Source organism: Bombina bombina, chromosome 6 (genome assembly GCF_027579735.1).
Source record: "Bombina bombina isolate aBomBom1 chromosome 6, aBomBom1.pri, whole genome shotgun sequence".
In the NCBI taxonomy this organism is placed as follows: domain Eukaryota; kingdom Metazoa; phylum Chordata; class Amphibia; order Anura; family Bombinatoridae; genus Bombina; species Bombina bombina.
Genome location: NC_069504.1, coordinates 954,341,493 through 954,362,852, shown reverse-complemented (window position 1 = coordinate 954,362,852; position 21,360 = coordinate 954,341,493).

Below are 21,360 nucleotides of genomic sequence, written 5' to 3'. Positions count from 1 at the left end.
AGGAAGCCGATCCTCGGCTTGATGCTTAGATCTATGGGGGTAGCGCCTATGGAAACGGAAAAGTAGTCTAGGGGCATTAATGTGGGTATTAGAGTCTAAAAGTTCTTGTACCTCAAAGGAGTCATTGTCAAGAGGTACAGGGTCAGGTGGGAGGACAGTCTTCAAGGTTGAAGAAGGTGTAGCTGGTTTAAGGAGTGAGACATGGAAAGTAGGATGAATGGGTAGCGATGGGGGAAGTTCAAGCGTGACTGCGTTGGAGTTGATGACATGAGTGATGGTAAACGGACCAATGAACAAACCTGCTAATTTCTTACTAGGAACAGGTATCTTGATGTTTTTTGTCGAAAGCCAGACTTTATCGCCCACTGTGTATAATAGAGAAGGTCTTCTACGTAGATCATAATATTTTTTCTGTATGGCTTGTGCATTTTGGATATTTGTACGTAAGAAGTGGAAGTTCTCCGCTATTGATTGTAGAAGGTCATCAACTGAGGGGGAGGTTGGAGTTTCCGTGTCTCGTATAGAGAACCTAGGGTGATATGCTTAATTGGCAAAAAATGGAGAGAGGTTGGTTGAACTGTTTCTGGAATTGTTATATGCGAATTCTGCCATATATAAATATTGAGCCCAGTGCTATTGTTGGTATGAGCAGTAACAGCGGAGATACTGCTCGAGCCATTGGTTTAACCTTTCGGTCTGACCGTTGGTTTGTGGGTGGAAGGCTGTACTTAAACGATGATCAATTTGTAGATGTTGAGAGAGACATTTCCAGAACTTCGAGGTAAATTGTGTACCCCTGTCAGTTGTTATGATGTTAGGGAGTCCATGAAAGCGTACAACCGAATTTAGGAGTAGTAGAGCAGTTTCGCTGGACGTGGGTACTTTATGGAACGGGATGAACAGAGCCATTTTCGTGAGGATGTCTGTAACAACCAAAATGGTGTTAAAACCAGAACTCAAAGGGAGTTCGACAATGAAGTCCATGCCAATATGAACCCGGGGTTTTTTCGGGGATATCCAAAAGGTATGAGTTGACCGTATGGTTTATTTCTATCAATTTTGGAGGTAATGCAGACTGTACAGGCTTGGATGTATCTACCGATTGTATCACCCATGTTCGGCCACCAATAGTTTCTAGTTAGTAGATCCTTGGTCCTCTTGATACCTGGGTGACCCAGTAGTGGAGGATCATGATGTTGTTCGATCAATTCATTCCTGAGATTTTCAGGAACATATAGCTTGGTGCCATGATAGTAGAGGTTATCCTTAAGCGTAAGACTTGGTGGGGAATCTGGTTATCCGATTGTAGTGCTGCACGGAGTTGTATCTTGAAAGCGGGCATCAGTCCCAGGAACTTGTCCGCTGGTATAATTGAAGTAGTTTCGTGGGTATTTGGTGGTCTGGGATCTTTTCTAGAAAGAGCGTTGGCTTTACCGTTTTTAGAACCAGGTCTGTATACAATCAGGTAATTGAATCTACTGAAGTATAGGCTCCATCTCACTTGTCTACTGGAAAGTGTTTTATTCCTTTGAAGAAATTCCAGGTTGCGATGGTCAGTGTAAATGATGATAGGTTGTATAGTGCCTTCCAATAAATGTCTCCAATTGTCGAATGCACGTTTAATAGCTAGTAGCTCTTTTTCTCCGATGGAGTAATTCATCTCAGCTGGAGATAGTAGTTTGGAGTAAAAAGCCACCGGATGAAGTGGTTGTGTTAAGCTCTTTCTCTGAGAGAGAATAGCCCCAAGGGCGTAGTCTGAAGAGTCTACTTTGAGAAGGAACTGGAGGGTAGGATCTGGAAATTGTAAAATAGGTGCTGAGGTGAATGAGCTTTTAAGGATGTTGAAAGCATCGTTAGCGAATGTATTCCAACGGAAGGGTATGCAGGTGCTGGTAAGTCTGGTAAGAGGTTTGGTTTTGTGGGAGAAGTTTTTGATAAACTTTCTATAATAATTGCTAAAACCAAGGAAACGTTGTAACTCTTTCCTATTCGTGGGTTGTGGCCAGTTTCTTACGGAGTCAACCTTGTTTTCCTGCATTTGTATGCCTTTGGGACCGATCATATATCCAAGGAAGTCTATTTCAGTCGTATGGAACACATACTTCTCAAGCTTTGCGTATAGCCTGTGGACTTGGAGTCTCGAGAGCACCCAACTCACATGCTTCACATGATCCTCTAGTGTGTCAGAGTAGAGAGGGGAGGTAGCCGCAACCGGAACAAGCAGTGTCTGACCCGGAAGCCCAAAACCCAAGATGAGCTCAACCTGACATGCTGGTGTGCCGTAGCCAATTGCGGCGGATCAGACCGCAAAAAGGTACACAAAGCAAAAGATTTAGGCAGGCACAGCTTCAAACCGTAGTAGAGTTAAAATAAAAAAGATGCTTTATTGATATTCCATTAAAAAAAAGTAGTACATGCAGACAGGCAGTTAAGGTAGACAAGAAGTCTAACATCAGAGTGTCAGAGTAGACTAAGATGTCATCAAGGTACACCACAACGCAGGTATCCAGCAGGTCATGGAAGACATCATTAATGAAATATTGGAATGTGGCGGGAGCATTGGTCAGTCCGAAAGGCATAACGAAATATTCAAATAGGCCAGATCGGGTTCGAAAAACGGTTAGCCACTCGTCCCCTTCTCTGATACGAACAAGATTGTAGGCCCCTCTGAGATCGAGTTTAGTGAATATTTTTGGATGCAGGAGGCGTTCGATGAGTTTGGGGATGAGAGGTAAAGGATACCTGTTTTTTATGGTTATTTTTTTCAATTCTCTGAAATCAATGATAGGACGTAGTGAGTTGTCTTTGTTTCTAACAAAGAAGAATCCAGCAGCGGCTGGTAAGACTGAGGGACGGATAAAACCCTTTTTTAAGTTTTCATCGAGGTAGGACTTTAGATGGTCTAGCTCCGGTTGAAAGAGAGGATAAAGATGTCCGTAAGGAGGTGTCATGCCGGGTTTCAGGTCTATAGGGCAGTCATAGGATCGGTGTGGTGGTAAGCTGTCCACCTCCTTTTTACTAACGACTTCTGTGAAATTTTTGTATACATCTGGTATGAGGGCTTGTTCGGTCAGCTGTAATAAAGCAGTATGTCTTAAACAAGTTTGACGGCAGTATGGTGAATCAAATGTGATGTCCAAAGAACTCCAAGTAATTACCGGTTTGTGTAGACGAAGCCATTGCAACCCTAGAACTATGGGGAACAGTGGTGAGGTGATAACGTCGAAGGTGATGTATTCTTGATGAGAATTGAGGGTAGTTACAAGAATGGGAATGGTGTGATGCATGATAGGTCCTGAAGAAATTTCAGAGCCATCCACAACTCGAATAGAGACAGGAGACATTTTTTTAATGAGGGTTAATACAATAGATGCATCAATATAATTTCCTTGTGCCCCTGTATCAATTAAGTCCTCTCTCTTCAGGTGTTTGCAGTCCCACTGTAAAGAGAGGGGAAGAATGCAGTGAACAGGTTTATCAAGCACAATCAAAGAAGTCAAGTTTGAGAATGACTTACGGTTTTTGTTCTTGCGTAGAGATGGGCACTCTCGGACAGAGTGAGCTGCAGATCCGCAATACATACAGAGGCCTTTAGATTTTCTTCTAAACCTTTCTTCTGAAGACAAAGGGCCTCGAATAAACCCTATATCCATGGCCTCAGGGCTGCTAGTGGATGAATGGGGAGGTAGTGTAACCTGTATTGGATGTGCAGGATTTTTATATGAAGAATCGCCATACTGGCGTTCAGACTTTCTCTCCCTTAGTCTCCTATCGATGTGCATAGCTAGTCTCATAAGAGCTTCCAAGGTCTCTGGGATATATGTACGGGCAAGCTCGTCTTTCACCGGATCCGAGAGACCTAACCGGAATTGATTCTTCAAGGCAATAGCATTCCATTGGGAATCTATTGCATGTTGTTTAAACTCTGTAATATATGTTCCGACTGGACGGTTACCTTGTTTCAATTTCCTCATTCTGTTTTCAGTGGTGAGTTGTAGGTTAGAATCTGAATATAATTCGTCCATAACAGCAAGGAAGGACTGTAGTGAAGAGAGTATAGGGCTATTAGACTCGTATAGTGTGTCGGCCCAAACGTGGGGTTTACCACGCAAGTAAGTGATCATAGTAAGAACCTTGATCCTGTCATTCGGATACGTGATGGGTTTCAAGTTGAAAGTAAGGAGACATGCATTCCTATATTGGCGATATAGGTGTCTATCGCCATTGAATAAATCCCGAGGTGCTATTTGATGCTCAGCTGTAGATTGCCCAGCATGTGGTTTGCTAGAGGCCGTATCTTTTATAACCTTCCTTAGGGTCTCATTTTCAACCTTTAAGTCCCTAAGACCCTGGTTGAGCTCATCCACCCGTTGAGAGAGATTATAAACAATACTAGGAAGGTCTGCTGGATCCATTACTAAAGGGCTTAGTTATTCTGTAAGAGTCCATGACAACTTTGTAGGATGGATCGCAACTGCAGATGAAGAAATGGAAATTTTGTATCACCAAGACAGAAGGGCTATTTATCAGCATAAACCAGGTAGCTTTAGGTGAAAAATAATAATTTTTTGTTAGGATGCTGCTAGTGTAGAGACAGCAAACGTTCCCTCTTAACACTGTATTCCCAAAACTGTTCATGTAGCACAGTATGGGGTTAATGGTGTTATTCAGTATAAGTGCATAGGTTCTCCACTTGTCTTAGAAACAGGAATGCAAGTACAATAAGTAAGGGCTAGTTAAGATTCCTGTCGGCTAGATGTGCTTCGCTACTTAGATAGTGTAGGAGGAGTGTTTGTTTCAGCTGAAAACCAAGTCGGGCATGTACAATGACTCTTTCCTTAGTAGCAGACTTTAGTTGTAATTTAGCCGCACAGTGGAGATGTATAAGCATAAGCGGCTTAGGCTTGAAGTCAGCTGGAGGCTGGGGGAGGAGCACGGTAGATGTCCCGTTTGTTATCGGCTTAGGTCCGGAGCCGTAAGTGGAAATCTCAAATGTGGAAGTCCGCTTCGTAGTCCTATTAAACCACACAGGTAACTGGTAGCACCGGATTAGAGAGACTGCAGTTAACTTTATTTGAGAGTTCCGCAGAAGTAGAGAACAGCTTGGTGTAAGCGGAGTTGTATGCAGTGAGAGCACACAGCTGTGAGAAGCTGCAGCAGCTTGTCGGTTTTAGTCCGATATGTACAAAAGACAAATTGCGTGTCCAGATAGGCACATAAGTTAGTTTCAGCTGTAAATAACAGGGACAGCTTGTCTGAGAAGAATCCTGTATGACAGGTTGCTGGAGATAATTATTTATAATCCAAAAGGCTTAAGTATACAAAGTAGCAGGAGAAATCAAACCTGCAAGGTACAACTACTAAGTGAAATAACTAAGCACCTGTTTGTTGTCAGGTGATCACTTAAGTACAGGTAAGGTAGGGAAACCATGTGATGAGGAGAGAGAAGGGTAAAACATGGAGTGGAATCCTTACACATACTAATAAAAAGTACCTGTGTACTGCTCCTCATATACCTCTTCCATTAACTCTTTTTCTACTGGTATAAAGACCTTACTTACAATACATTTTAATATATAAAACATCATTAAGAGACCTGGATATCCTTGGGCTCCCATCACATTTCACCTTTGTCCTCCCATTACCAACTCCTCCTTGAGGCTTCTGAACTTACCAAAACCAAGCAGATGGAGGATTGGGAAAGAGATTGGGGGGTGGGGCTGTCCCCGGAAGATTGGACAGATGCTATTCAATTTACCAAATCGTCAATACACTGCATGACGTTGTACAAGCTGTTCTACAAGTTACTGACCAGGTGGCACTATGTCCCCTCAAAGTTGCACAAAATGTTTCCTGGGAACTCCCCCCCTCTGCTGGAGAGGTTGCCAGCAAGTGGGCAACCCCCATCACATTTGGTGGGCCTATCCAGCCATTACACCCTTGTGGAACAGAATAGAGGTGTTGTGTCGCCGCCTGGTATTGGTGGCATCTTTGACCCCGGAAACAGCCCTGGTGCATGTGGGCCTTCGGCCCCTCTCTGAGCCGGGTCGCACTCTCTTGATACCAATCACAATGGTGGAAAAGCTCCTAATTGCCCGCAACTGGAAAAAAGCTAACCCTCCTAACTGGCAGGCTGTCACGGCGTGCCTGGATTTGAACCTGGGACTCCTGGTTCCCAGCTGTTTTTCTTTTCCTGTGCCACCAGTGGTATCTGTTTATGTTTGCAGCTTTTTGGAGACCTGTTACCTGCAGTGGATTACTCTCTGGCTCCACCTGCTTGCCAGCTGCAGGTAGTTTTCTAATCAGCTCTGCTATAAAGGGCTGCTTCACTAATCATTTGGTGCCTTGACATTGTGATTGATTTCCTTTGTTTTTGCCTCTGTTCTGTTTCCTGAATTCCTGTTTTGTTGTTGGATCCCTGGCATCTGAACTCGGCTTGCTGATTGACCATTCTTCTGGATTCCCCTTTTTGCTTTATGAAAGATTGGACTGTTTTCCTGGCTACTGACCCTTGGCTTGTATTCTGACAATTCTTTTGTATCCTGTATGCTTACTTGGCTACTGTGTCTATCACCATGCTGTGAGAACTGTAAGCTTAACTAGCTGCTGAGTCTAAGCACCTATACTGTGACATCTGTTTATCCTGAAACCAAGTACCTCTGCTGTGAGTACCTGTATACTTCCTTGGCTGTTGGTACTAAACTCCACTGCTGTAAGAACTGTATGTTAATCTGCTTGCTGAGTCTAAGCAACTATACTGTGACATCTGTTTATCCTGAAGCCAAGTACCTCTGCTGTGAGTACCTGTATACTTCCTTGGCTGTTGGTACTAAACTCCACTGCTGTAAGAACTGTATGTTAATCTGTTTGCTGAGTCTAAGCAACTATACTGTGACATCTGTTTATCCTGAAGCCAAGTACCTCTGCTGTGTGTACCTGTATACTTCCTTGGCTGTTGGTACTAAACTCCACTGCTGTAAGAACTGTATGTTAATCTGCTTGCTGAGTCTAAGCAAATATACTGTGACATCTGTTTATCCTGAAGCCAAGTACCTCTGCTGTGAGTACCTGTATACTTCCTTGGCTGTTGGTACTAAACTCCACTGCTGTAAGAACTGTATGTTTATCTGCTTGCTGAGTCTAAGCAACTCTACTGTGACATTTTGTCTTCCTGAAACCAAATTGCCTTACCGAGATGCTGGCGTATGCTCGGCCTGTTCCTGAACCCAAGTTGCCTTACCGAGATGCTGGCGTATGCTCGGCCTCTTCCTGAACCCGAGTTGCCTTACCGAGATACTGGCGTATGCTCGGCCCCTTCCTGAAACCAAGTTGCCTTACCGAGATACTGGCGTATGCTCGGCCCCTTCCTGAAACCAAGTTGCCTTACCGAGATACTGGCGTATACTCGGCTCCTTCCTGAAACCAAGTTGCCTTACCGAGATACTGGCATATGCTCGGCTCCTTCCTGAACCCAAGTTGCCTTACCGAGATACTGGCATATGCTCTGCCTGTTCCTGAACCCAAGTTGCCTTACCGAGATACTGGCGTATGCTCGGCCTGTTCCTGAACCCAAGTTGCCTTACCGAGATACTGGCGTATGCTCGGCCTGTTCCTGAACCCAAGTTGCCTTACCGAGATACTGGTGTATGCTCGGCCTGTTCCTGAACCCAAGTTGCCTTACCGAGATACTGGCGTATGCTCAGCCTGTTCCTGAAGCCAAGTTACCTTACCGAGATACTGGCGTATGCTTGGCTCCTTCCTGAAACCAAGTCGCCTTACCGAGATACTGGCATATGCTCGGCTCCTTCCTGAAACCAAGTTGCCTTACCGAGACACTGGCGTATGCTCGGCTCCATTCTGAAACCAAGTTGCCTTACCGAGATACTGGCGTATGCTTGGTCCCTTCCTGAACCCAAGTTGCCTTACCGAGATACTGGCGTATGCTTGGCCCCTTCCTGAACCCAAGTTGCTATACCGAGATACTGGCGTATGCTCGGCCCCTTCCTGAAACCAAGTTGCCTTACCGAGATACTGGCGTATGCTCGGCCCGTTCCTGAAACCAAGTTGCCTTACCGAGATACTGGCGTATGCTCGGCCCGTTCCTGAAACCAAGTTGCCTTACCAAGATGCAGGCATATGCTCGGCCCGTTCCTGAAACCAAGTTGCCTTACCGAGATACTGGCATATGATACCAAGTACCCTGGCTCTAATACCCGTGTATGCCCACTTTTATCCTAATATCAAGTACTCGTAAGGGTCGTCTGTGTCTGTTGAAGGACTTCTGCTTGAACTGTTCTTTTACAAAGACTTTCATTTGTTTATTATCAGTTTGGAATATAACCTCGATGTGCTTTACCTCTTGTTTTCCTTGCATTACCTTAGTAAAGTTACTTTAAGAAAAGCCCTTCTTTTTGTTCTGTGTTTCCATTCTGGTATACGGAGTCCTACTCACCGCTTCACATCCTCTCAGCTTAACTCAGCCATCACCTTGCACATGCTCCAAACCCCTGAACCTACTCATGACAGAATGTCAAGGCCACACATTGGAGCTTGCAGAGGTGGTACCAGTTTTGAAAGCCCTACTAGAACAAGTGGCAAACATGGCACAGCTAATGCAACAGTTTTTTCAAGACCTTCCTGATAAGGTGCAACGTATAACACAGTCCTATGCCACAGACATTCAGACTTTATTTGACACTCAGAGACATTTTTTTCAAAATATTTTTTGACAATTAACTCCAAAGAAATCTTCCACAGTTCTGACTTCCTCTGTACCTCCCAGAGCTGCCTCAGTAACATGTAAAGGAAAGTCTTCCAAAACTACTGCAGAGGGTAACATCAAAGCTGATACAGCACCTCTTTCACCTACGGAGATTACAAGAAGGAGAACTCAAGGGCTCTGTTTTTATTGTGGGGGCTCTAGCCATGTCATCTCCTACTGTCCAGTGAGACCTCCTAAGAGATCTACCCAAGACTCCTCAGCTACTAGTTCTGCTTCATCTGCTGTGGTAACAGTTGGAAAGAGTACCTCAAACCCAACAACAAAGATGGCAGAGGACCGGTTACATAATATCCTGGTGCAACATCTCCCAGATGAAACTGGTACTTCTCACATAAAATCTGACTTTGCTTCTTCTCTGGAAGTTTCTGTTCCCTCTTTTCAAAAGGGTTCCCTTACATCCAGTCACCAGCAGGAGTATGGTTCATCTGTTTCCTTAACTTTCCAAAACCCTGTGACTCAGGTATCACCAGTTCTAGCTGGAACCTTACCACCCACAGTATCTTCTGGCACTGAGGAAGATAATTCAGATGGTTTTTCTACAATTTATGAATATTTAGACTCGGAAGAGTCAGAGCCCCAAACTGCAGTCCGGGGAAGGAACACGGGTCATCTGCCTAAATGCTCCAGAATAAAATCTAAAGGAACCACTGTTGCAACTCTTTGCCAGGACTTTCTTCAGAAAGGCCCAAGGACCTACATTATACCTCCTGAATGTATCCTTGCCTCTGATGGGACTGTGGTCCGTAAAGTGGACCTTTTAAGATATGAAGAAGCTAAGGCTGCTCAGAGAGGGTCCTTAGGAGGGGGGAACTGTCACGGCCATGCCTGGATTTGAACCTGGGACTCCTGGTTCCCAGCCTGTTTTTCTTTTCCTGTGCCACCAGTGGTATCTGTTTATGTTTGCAGCTTTTTGGAGACCTGTTACCTGCAGTGGATTACTCTCTGGCTCCACCTGTGTGCCAGCTACAGGTAGTTTTCTAATCAGCTCTGCTATAAAGGGCTGCTTCACTAATTATTTGGTGCCTTGAGATTGTGATTGATTTCCTTTGTTTTTGCCTCTGTTCTGTTTCCTGAATTCCTGTTTTGTTGTTGGATCCCTGGCATCTGAACTCGGCTTGCTGATTGACCATTCTTCTGGATTCCCCTTTTTGCTTTATGAAAGATTGGACTGCTTTCCTGGCTACTGACCCTTGGCTTGTATTCTGACAATTCTTTTGTATCCTGTATGCTTACTTGGCTACTGTGTCTATCACCATGCTGTGAGAACTGTAAGCTTAACTGGCTGCTGAGTCTAAGCAACTATACTGTGACATCTGTTTATCCTGAAGCCAAGTACCTTTGCTGTGAGTACCTGTATACTTCCTTGGCTGTTGGTACTAAACTCCACTACTGTAAGAACTGTATGTTAATCTGCTTGCTGAGTCTAAGCAACTATACTGTGACATCTGTTTATCCTGAAGCCAAGTACCTCTGCTGTGAGTACCTGTATACTTCCTTGGCTGTTGGTACTAAACTCCACTGCTGTAAGACCTGTATGTTAATCTGCTTGCTGAGTCTAAGCAACTCTACTGTGACATTTGTCTTCCTTAAAACCAAGTTGCCTTACCGAGATACTGGCGTATGCTCGGCCTGTTCCTGAACCCAATTTGCCTTACTGAGATACTGGCGTATGCTCGGCCCCTTCCTGAAACCAAGTTGCCTTACCGAGATACTGGCGTATGCTCGGCCTGTTCCTGAACCCAAGTTGCCTTACTGAGATACTGGCGTATGCTCGGCCCCTTCCTGAAACCAAGTTGCCTTACCGAGATACTGGCGTATGCTCGGCCCCTTCCTGAAACCAAGTTGCCTTACCAAGATACTGGCGTATACTCGGCTCCTTCCTGAAACCAAGTTGCCTTACCGAGATACTGGCGTATGCTCGGCCCCTTCCTGAAACCAAGTTGCCTTACCGAGATACTGGCGTATGCTCGGCCCCTTCCTGAAACCAAGTTGCCTTACTGAGATACTGGAGTATGCTCGGCTCCTTCCTGAAACCAAGTTGCCTTACCGAGATACTGGCGTATGCTCGGCCTGTTCCTGAAACCAAGTTGCCTTACCGAGATACTGGCGTATGCTCGGCCTGTTCCTGAAACCAAGTTGCCTTACCGAGATACTGGCGTATGCTCGGCCTGTTCCTGAACCCAAGTTGCCTTACCGAGATACTGGCGTATGCTCGGCCTGTTCCTGAACCCAAGTTTCCTTACCGAGATACAGGCGTATGCTCGGCTCCTTCCTGAAACCAAGTTGCCTTACCGAGATACTGGCGTATGCTCGGCCTGTTCCTGAACCCAAGTTGCCTTACCGAGATACTGGGGTATGCTCGGCCTGTTCCTGAACCCAAGTTGCGCTACCGAGATACAGGCGTATGCTCGGCTCCTTCCTGAAACCAAGTTGCCTTACCGAGATACTGGCGTATTCTCGGCTCCTTCCTGAAACCAAGTTGCCTTACCGAGATACTGGCGTATGCTTGGTCCCTTCCTGAACCCAAGTTGCCTTACCGAGATACTGGTGTATGCTCGGCCCCAAGTTGCTATACCGAGATACTGGCGTATGCTCGGCCCCTTCCTGAAACCAAGTTGCCTTACCGAGATACTGGCGTTTGCTCGGCCCGTTCCTGAAACCAAGTTGCCTTACCGAGATACAGGCTTATGCTCGGCCCGTTCCTGAAACCAAGTTGCCTTACCGAGATACTGGCGTATGCTCTGCCTGTTCCTGAACCCAAGTTGCCTTACCGAGATACTGGCGTATGCTCTGTCTGTTCCTGAACCCAAGTTGCCTTACCGAGATACTGGCGTATGCTCGGCCTGTTCCCGGAACCCAAGTTGCCTTACCGAGATACTGGTGTATGCTCGGCCTGTTCCTGAACCCAAGTTGCCTTACCGAGATACTGGCGTATGCTCGGCTCCTTCCTGAAACCAAGTTGCCTTACCGAGATACTGGCATATGCTCGGCTCCTTCCTGAAACCAAGTTGCTATACCGAGATACTGGTGTATGCTCGGCCCTTTCCTTAAACCAAGTTGCCTTACCGAGATACTCGCGTATGCTCGGCCCGTTCCTGAAACCAAGTTGCCTTACCGAGATACAGGCGTATGCTCGGCCCATTCCTGAAACCAAGTTTCCTTACCGAGATACTGGCATATGATACCAAGTACCCTGGCTCTAAGACCCGTGTATGCCCACTTTTATCCTAATATCAAGTACTCGTAAGGGTCGTCTGTGTCTGTTGAAGGACTTCTACTTGAACTGTTCTTTTACAAAGACTTTCATTTGTTTATTATCAGTTTGGAATATAACCTTGATGTGCTTTACCTCTTGTTTTCCTTGCATTACCTTAGTAAAGTTACTTTAAGAAAAACCCTTCTTTGTTCTGTGTTTCCATTCTGGTATACTGAGTCCTACTCACCTCTTCACATCCTCTCAGCTTAACTCAGCCATCACCTTGCACATGCTCCAAACCCCTGAACCTACTCAGCCGAGCATGACACAGGCTTTGATTCATCTTATTTTCGGTCTATGGAGAGATATGTACATGGCTCCCGCAAACAATTGGACCTGTTCGCCATGATCTGGGAGCCCTGAGATGCAGTGGGAGAGGGCACAATCTCCTCCATGTAATGGGATAGCAGCCAATTTCGACACTAGATTGGGCCAGCGGGGAGGGGAATGCACAATTCCCACCCTCCCCGAGACAGCTGGCCACAATATGGGTGGGGGGGGATTCCTTTTTCTCCCCCTCCCCCCTTTTTTTTTCCTCTTCCTCTCTCTGTCCTCCGCCCCTCGCCTCCCCGTCCCCACCTATTACCCCCTACCCTGCTCCCCCATTAGATTCTCCCGATGAACAACTGTCATAGTGATTTTCAGTCACTTTTATGTAAACAAGTACTGGTTGTTCACCATCTTGTCTTAGTTTCCGATCCTCCGTTCTTGGATAATATACACTTCTCCGTCTTGTTTGATATATATAAAATGTTAAAGACTGTTTTATTATTCTGAGGTTTGTTCCCTCTAAGACTGGTTACATGTAGTACTGACTTCTGTATGTATGACATTGGTGTTTTCACTCAGTCTTTGAATTACCTGTTGTACAATGTTACGCCTCTTTAACCTCAATAAAAATTATTTAAAAAAGAAAAAAAAAACATCATTGAATATTGCCTAACAGATAGAATGCCTCAGCTACATTTAATGCTTTTCATAGAGATGCTGACATATCAATTTCTCTATTAAGTCCCTTAGTAACCAATGCCTCCACTCTGTGGATCCAAAAAGATTCCTTGCATTTAAGCAACAGCTCCCTGTTGCCTCCTCTCCTTAACAGGCCCACATTATCAATTATTTGCCATCTTAATTGGGATATATTATGTCCTGCTTCTAAAAATTGACAAGCAACTGGCACCTTTTTATCACCACACATATTAGACCTATGCTGGCTAAGTCTGTCCCTGATCTTTCTGACCGTCTCCCCTATGTAAATCCTGGAACATGGGCATTTTATTAAATATACAATATAAGAGGATTCACAGGTATAAAATTCCTTAATCCTAAAATGTTTCCCTGTCTGAGGGTGGAAAAATTCAGTTCCCCGTATGACCGAGCTACAACTAGCACATCCCAAACATGGGTAAGTAATGTGACTATCAAAGCTCTTTTTGCCAGTTCCAATATAATTCTTAACTACTAAGTCCTTCAAGTTAGGGAAACGTCTATAAGCCATCATTGGAGGTTTTTGAAAAGAATCAACATCCATACTATAATTCTTTAATGCATTCCAATACTTTTTGATAATTTGTGATATGTCATTGCTATAAGGATTAAATTGTGTAACACATACCAATCTATCTTGCTTATTCTTAGCATTTTTTTTGGACCCTCACTTTCTGTTCTTTTATGGCCCTCGTCGTTTCAGCTTCAATATGTCAATTTGATATTCACGCTGCAGTGATGTGCGGTGACTTCAGAGGCTGGTGAGGCAGTGTCTAGGAATCGGATACGCCTTCATTCTTTAGATATCCTTTGTTGAAGAAATAGCAATTGCACATGGGCGAGCCAATATCTATATGCAGCCACCATTCAGTATCTACTGAGCATATTTAGATATGATTTTCAACAAAGGATATCTGATTTTCTTCATTCTTTTGATATCCTTTGTTGAAAAGCATATCTAAATATGCTTATAAGCTATCGAGCATATTTAGATATGAATTTCAACAAAGGATATCTGATTTCCTTCATTCTTTTGATATCCTTTGTGGACAAGCATATCTAAATATGCTCAATAGCTACTGAGCATATTTAGATATGCTTTTCAACAAAGGATATCAAAAGAATGAAGGAAATCAGATATCCTTTGTTGAAATTCATATCTAAATATGCTCAGTAGCTACAGAGCATATTTAGATATGCTTTTCAAAGGATATGTGTGTGTGTGTAGTGTATATCTGCATGTGTATGTATATGTGTGTATACATTTGTGTGTGTTTTTGCCTTTACAACAACACAAGTACATTAGTTATCATAATATCTAGTTGCAAGTTCAACACATACAAACCAAAATAATGTAACATGTCTATCTATTGTACGTTGTATTATTTCTATCTAGAAATAAATCTCACCTCCATCTTAGCAAAAAGAAGAAAAAGAAAAAAGAGAAAACTTTGTGGTCCTTTGAGACAGAAGTTTGGACACCCCACAATCTACAAGAACACAAGTGTGTGTGTTATAAATAATATCAACTAACTAACTTCATCAAGTGCCGCCAGCCGCCACCTACCTAAAAAAAAGAATGTGATTCAATAGATTGGCAGCCTCAGTCACTCACTATAAGTCAGACTCAGAGTCACACAAAGCTCACTCCCAATAGCCCCCACTCTTCATTTAACCAGGTATATTTTTCACAATTGAGCAGTGACAGCCATTTTACCCCATGGCTGCTAGTAACATAAAAATCAACATTTTGTCTCTCTGCAGTCTAAACTCTGCACCACAAATGAACAGCAGTTTGACCCCCTTGACTGCCACTTATTTACTTCTGCTCCATATTTGTAATGCAGTGATGCATATGAGATATTTTACATTAATTAAACCTATGGACTTTAAAAAACTGGACAAATAAATAACTAGTATCAATAATTTCCACTACATATTGCCTATTATTTAAATACACCTCTCCTCATTTACATCTTGCCTTCCCTAGGTAGAACAAAAAATTGACTTGCAAATTTTTGGATATGGACAGTTGGACACCATTGATAATTGGGGGTATTTCAGTAATTATTGGGGTTCTTAGCAGCCCCAAGATCCCTCTTGAGCTGACTCAATAGGTGAGAGGTTACATAAAATAGGTGACTTGATTTAATAATAATTATTACTAGTAGTAGTAGTAAATAACCAAAAACAGGCTACAGCTTTTATAGTGACTGAGACGACAAGGAAGTTGGTTTCTTATTCAAGCTGTTTCTTATTCGGGAAATTCTGTTTCTTATTCATGGAAGTTGGTTTCTTATTCAATTTTTTTGTCAGACTGCTTTAAATTTACTTTAAAATAAAAAAATAGGTTTTATTAAAATAATAATATGATTCATATAATGTAGTTACACAGAGGTGGAATCTCTTTATATAACAATTAGATATACAAACTTGAAAAAAGGGCATACGTTGGCACCACTACAAATATTACTATTTTGAATAAATAACATATTTTCAAAGGGTTAATAACCATTCGGCCACTGATTTCACTATGATTTTACACAGGGTAGATCCCATTCCCCCTCCATGTCATTCAATTGTTTTTAGCCTGGCCCAATGGTGTTTTTGCCACAGAAATTGATGCCAACACTGGCATAGGTGACATAATTCTCATTTTTGAATAAGTAACAGATATTTTCAAAGGGTTAATAACCATTGGGCCACTGATTTCACTATGAATTTATACAGGGTAGATCCCCCTCCATGTCATGCAATTGTTTTTAGCCTGGCCCAATGGTGTTTTGGGCACAGAAATTGATGCCAACACTGGCATAGGTGACATAATTCTCATTTTTGAATAAGTAACAGATATTTTCAAAGGGTTAATAACCATTGGGCCACTGATTTCACTTTGAATATATACAGGGCAGATCCTCTTCCATGTCATGCAATTGTTTTTAGCCTGGCCCAATGGTGTTTTGGGCACAGAAATTGATGCCAACCCTGGCATAGGTGACATAATTCTCATTTTTGAATAAGTAACCAATATTTTCAAAGGGTTAATGACCATTGGGCCAGGCTAAAAACAATAGCATGGCATGGAGGGGGATCTACCCTGTAGATATTCATAGTGAAATCAGTGGCCCAATGGTTATTAACCCTTTGAAAATATCTGTTACTTATTCAAAATTGAGAATTATGTCACCTATGCCAGGATTGGCATCAATTTCTGTGCCCAAAACACCATTGGGCCAGGCTAAAAACAATTGCATGGCATGGAGGGGGATCTACCCTGTATATATTCATAGTGAAATCAGTGGCCCAATGGTTATTAACCCTTTGAAAATATATGTTATTTATTCAAAATAGTAATATTTGTAGTGGTGCCAATGTATGCCCTTTTTCAAGTTTGTATATCTGTTATATAAAGAGATTCCACCTCTGTGTAACTACATTTATATGAATCATATTATTATTTTAATAAAACCTATTTTTTTATTTTAAAAAAAATTGAATAAGAAACCAACTTCCATGAATAAGAAACAGAATTTCACGAATAAGAAACAGCTTGAATAAGAAACCAACTTCCTTGTCGTGTGACTGAGCCTGCTGGGGCCCTGGGCCATCTTTTCTTTTCTTTTAGGCGGCACTAAGTTGAAGTTAGATAACTTGAGTTGAACTTGTCAACTTGATATACATTTATTACAACGAACTTGCAGCCTCGCTGCCTCTATAGTCAAGGGAAGTGACTTGAGTCACTTGACTATTTTGGCAGCGAGGCTGCAAGTTCGTTGTAATAAATGTATAAGTTCAACTTCAACTCACGTTATCTAACTTCAACTTAGTGCCGCACTGCCGCCTAAAATAAAAGATTGGCCCAGGGCCCCAGCAGGCTTAGGAGGACAGGAGTCACTATAAAAGGCTGAGGCCCGCCACCGCCACTGACAGTCTGACACATATCTAAATCAATCTAATAGTAATCACAATTATTATATCACAATACATAGTCGATTCGAACTTCGAAGTTAACACAGTCACTGTCACACAACAACAACAGAAGAAGACAGTGAGTCAGTCAACCTGAACCCCAACCCCGCCACCACTGACCTACCTAAAAAGATGCGCCGCCGCCAAATATAGATAACAAGTACAACAAGACAAGTTGAAGTAGTCTTCTACGCTCCGGTTGCATGCAGAGGCGTAACTAGAAACCACAGGGCCCAGGTGCAAGAATCTAAGAAGGGCCCCTCACCCCCCCACCCCCCACCCAAAAAAGTGAGTTTTAAACATATATTATTATTTTTTTTTAACATTTATTACAGAAAAAAATGTGAATCAGATCACGTCTGCAAAAGGAGGTACCCTGTGCGAACTGTCTGTGAGATGGTCTGACCCCCCCTATTACTGTATATAGTGACACTGTTTAACCCACCAGTACTGTATATAGTGAGTCAGTGACACAGTCTGTAATCTGCCGGTGAGATGGCTGGCCTGACCCTACCAGCCCCAGTACTTTATGTCACAAACTACTGTGGTCACTTTATAGTCTTGCCCCCCCATACTGTATATAGTGGTACTGTATAGTGACACTGTTTACCCCCTCCCCTCATGCTGTAGTAACAAGGTCTGTAATTTGATGGTTCCACAAACAAACACAATTGCGACCTCAGCACCCCCTGTAGCTTTGCCCCTGGACAGACAATAAGCACTGTGATATTACTGTGACACTGGCACCAATTAGCTCAGACAATAAGCATTGTGATATTACTGTGACACTGGTACAAATTATCTGAGACAGATAATAAGCACTGTGATATTAATGTGACACTGGCACCAATTAGCTCAGACAATAAGCACTGTGATATTACTGTGACAGTAATATCACAGTGCTTATTGTCTCAGATAATTGGTGCCAGTGTCACAGTAATATCACAGTGCTTATTGTCTGAGATGCTTGGTGCCAGTGTCACAGTAATATCACAGTGCTTATTGTCTGAGATAATTGGTGCCAGTGTCACAATAATATCACAGTGCTTATTGTCTGAGATAATTGGTGCCAGTGTCACAATAATATCACAGTGCTTATTGTCTGAGAAAATTGGTGCCAGTGTCACAGTAATATCACAGTGCTTATTGTCTGAGATGCTTGGTGCCAGTGTCACAGTAATATCACAGTGCTTATTGTCTGAGATAATTGGTGCCAGTGTCACAATAATATCACAGTGCTTATTGTCTGAGATAATTGGTGCCAGTGTCACAATAATATCACAGTGTTTATTGTCTGAGATAATTGGTGCCAGTGTCACAGTAATATCACAGTGCGTATTGTCTGAGATGCTTGGTGCCAGTGTCACAGTAATATCACAGTGTTTATTGTCTGAGATGCTTGGTGCCAGTGTCACAGTAATATTACAGTGCTTATTGTCTGAGATGCTTGGTGCCAGTGTCACAGTAATATCACAGTGCTTATTGTCTGAGATAATTGGTGCCAGTGTCACAGTAATATCACAGTGCTTATTGTCTGAGATAATTGGTGCCAGTGTCACAGTAATATCACAGTGCTTATTGTCTGAGATACTTGGTGCCAGTGTCACAGTAATATCACAGTGCTTATTGTCTGAGATAATTGGTGCCAGTGTCACAATAATATCACAGTGCTTATTGTCTGAGATACTTGGTGCCAGTGTCACAGTAATATCACAGTGCTTATTGTCTGAGATGCTTGGTGCCAGTGTCACAGTAATATCACAGTGCTTATTGTCTGAGATAATTGGTGCCAGTGTCACAATAATATCACAGTGCTTATTGTCTGAGATAATTAGTGCCAGCCCAGTATCACAGGATATATTGCTTGAAATCACAAAAATGTATTGTGCTATCATCTATGATATAACACTTACAGAATGCCAAAACACCATGATTGTCTTTCTAAATGAGCTTCTGTCAACACCAATAACAAATAGATTTTATTAACATATGATTATAAAATGTTCTGATATAATTTTGTTAATTAGACTGGTACAAAAATAATAAATAATTACAGTTTTGCTTGGTAAAAAGTGTTAATATTGAATATGCTAATAAATATACTTCAAAAGTATAAAAATAGTTGTATGATCTATATTAAAATGTAAATAAATTAATGTATAGAAAGTATACATGTAACATTACTTTTAAGGAAAAGAAGTACAGATCTGTATATGACATCCATAGATAACTGCATGAGAGGTGCAGACAGTGGGACCAAGAGGCACGCGATGCTATAAAGGCACAAGCCACAGAAGCACACGCTGCTAGTTACAGCCATCATTATCTGCTTGTGGAGCCCCTGGTACTGTGCGTCTTATATGCAGGTTCTCATATATTGTAAACTCCTAGTGCTGCTAATACCCCAAAACTCAGACCCCTGATCACATTACATCTCCATTCCATTTGCACCCCTCTGAGTCAGCACATTAAGGCTACTACTGGTCACATTTTATTTAAAAACATCACAAGTGTTTGCTCAATTCTGAATCTGCAGGTGCGTAATAGTCCAGCAATGTATTTGCAACTCCTCTTACACTTTTCTAAGTCCAAATTCTACACTAAAACTTTTATGAACACTCCACAAATAAAGTGAATTTATGAGCCAGATAATACAAAATAATACAACCCATTTTCACTACTTTCCTTAAAGGGACAGCATACCCTACATTTTGTCCCCTTAAATTTGTTCCCAATGATCAATTTTACCTGCTGGAGTGTATTAGATTGATTACAAATAACTAATTTTCCTTTATTGGGCATTTGAAATCGGTGATTTTGCCTGTGGTATCTTTGCTTATACTGAAAGTTTTTACACTTAATAATAGGCTTATAGAAAAGCTGTGAAAATGTAGCTAGGAGAAGAAATTACACTCCCAGTAGGAGGTAGGAGAGATGAGTAACAAAATATTAATGTTTAATTGTTCCCTCCAAGTTTACAGATAGAGATAATAAAAAGAAGCATGTGTGTGTACAAAAAGGGATAAAATAAGGCTATATGATTTCCCTGCAAGCTCAACCCATTTTGATGGGTTGTGATTTCAAAGAGAAAACAGCTATAAACCTAAAGAAGCATTCTAATATATTATGCAGCTGGTTTAACAAGTTATAATTTGGAAACACATTGAGGGGAAAAAAAAATTCAGTTCACTGTCCCCTTAACCCTCTCTCTCTCTATCTCCCCCTCTCTCTCTCTCTCTCTCTCTCTCTCTATCTATCTATCTCCCCACTCTCTCTCTCCCCACTCTCTCTCTCCCCACTCTCTCTCTCCCCACTCTCTCTCTCCCCACTCTCTCTCTCCCCACTCTCTCTCTCTCTCCCCTCTCTCTCTCTCTCCCCTCTCTCTCTCTCTCTCTCTCCCCTCTCTCTCTCTCCCCTCTCTCTCTCTCTCCTCTCTCTCTCTCTCTATCTCCCCTCTCTCTCTCTCTATCTCCCTTCTCTCTCTCTCTTCTCTCTCTCTCTCCCCCCTCTCTCTCTCTCCCCCTATCTCCCCTCTCTCTCTCTCTATCTCCCCGCTCTCTCTCTCTCTCCCCTCTCTCTCTCTATCTCCCCCCCTCTCTCTATCTCCCCCCCCTCTCTCTATCTCCCCCCCCTCTCTCTCTATCTCCCCTCTCTCTCTCTCCATCTCCCCTCTCTCTCTCCATCTCCCCTCTCTCTCTCCATCTCCCCTCTCTCTCTCCATCTCCCCTCTCTCTCTCCATCTCCCCTCTCTCTCTCCATCTCCCCCCTCTCTCTCCATCTCCCCCCTCTCTCTCCATCTCCCCTCTCTCTCTCTCCATCTCCCCTCTCTCTCTCTCCATCTCCCCTCTCTCTCTCTCTCTCTCCATCTCCCCTCTCTCTCTCTCTCTCTCTCTCCATCTCCCCTCTCTCTCTCTCCATCTCCCCTCTCTCTCTCTCCATCTCCCCTCTCTCTCTCTCCATCTCCCCTCTCTCTCCATCTCCCCTCTCTCTCCATCTCCCCTCTCTCTTTCTCCATCTCCCCTCTCTCTCTCTCCATCTCCCCTCTCTCTCTCTCCATCTCCCCTCTCTCTCTCTCCATCTCCCCTCTCTCTCTCTCCATCTCCCCTCTCTCTCTCCATCTCCCCTCTCTTTCTCCATCTCCCCTCTCTCTCGCTCCCCCCTCTCTCTCGCTCCCCCCTCTCTCGCTCCCCTCTCTCTCGCTCCCCTCTCTCTTTCTTTCTCGCTCTCTCCTCTCTCTATCTCCTCTATCTCCCCTCTCTCTCTCCCCTCTCTCAACCTCTCTCTCTATCTTCCCCTCTCTCTCTCTCCACATCTCCCCTCTCTCTCTCCCCTCTCTCTCTCTCTCTCTCTCCCCTCTCTCTCTCTC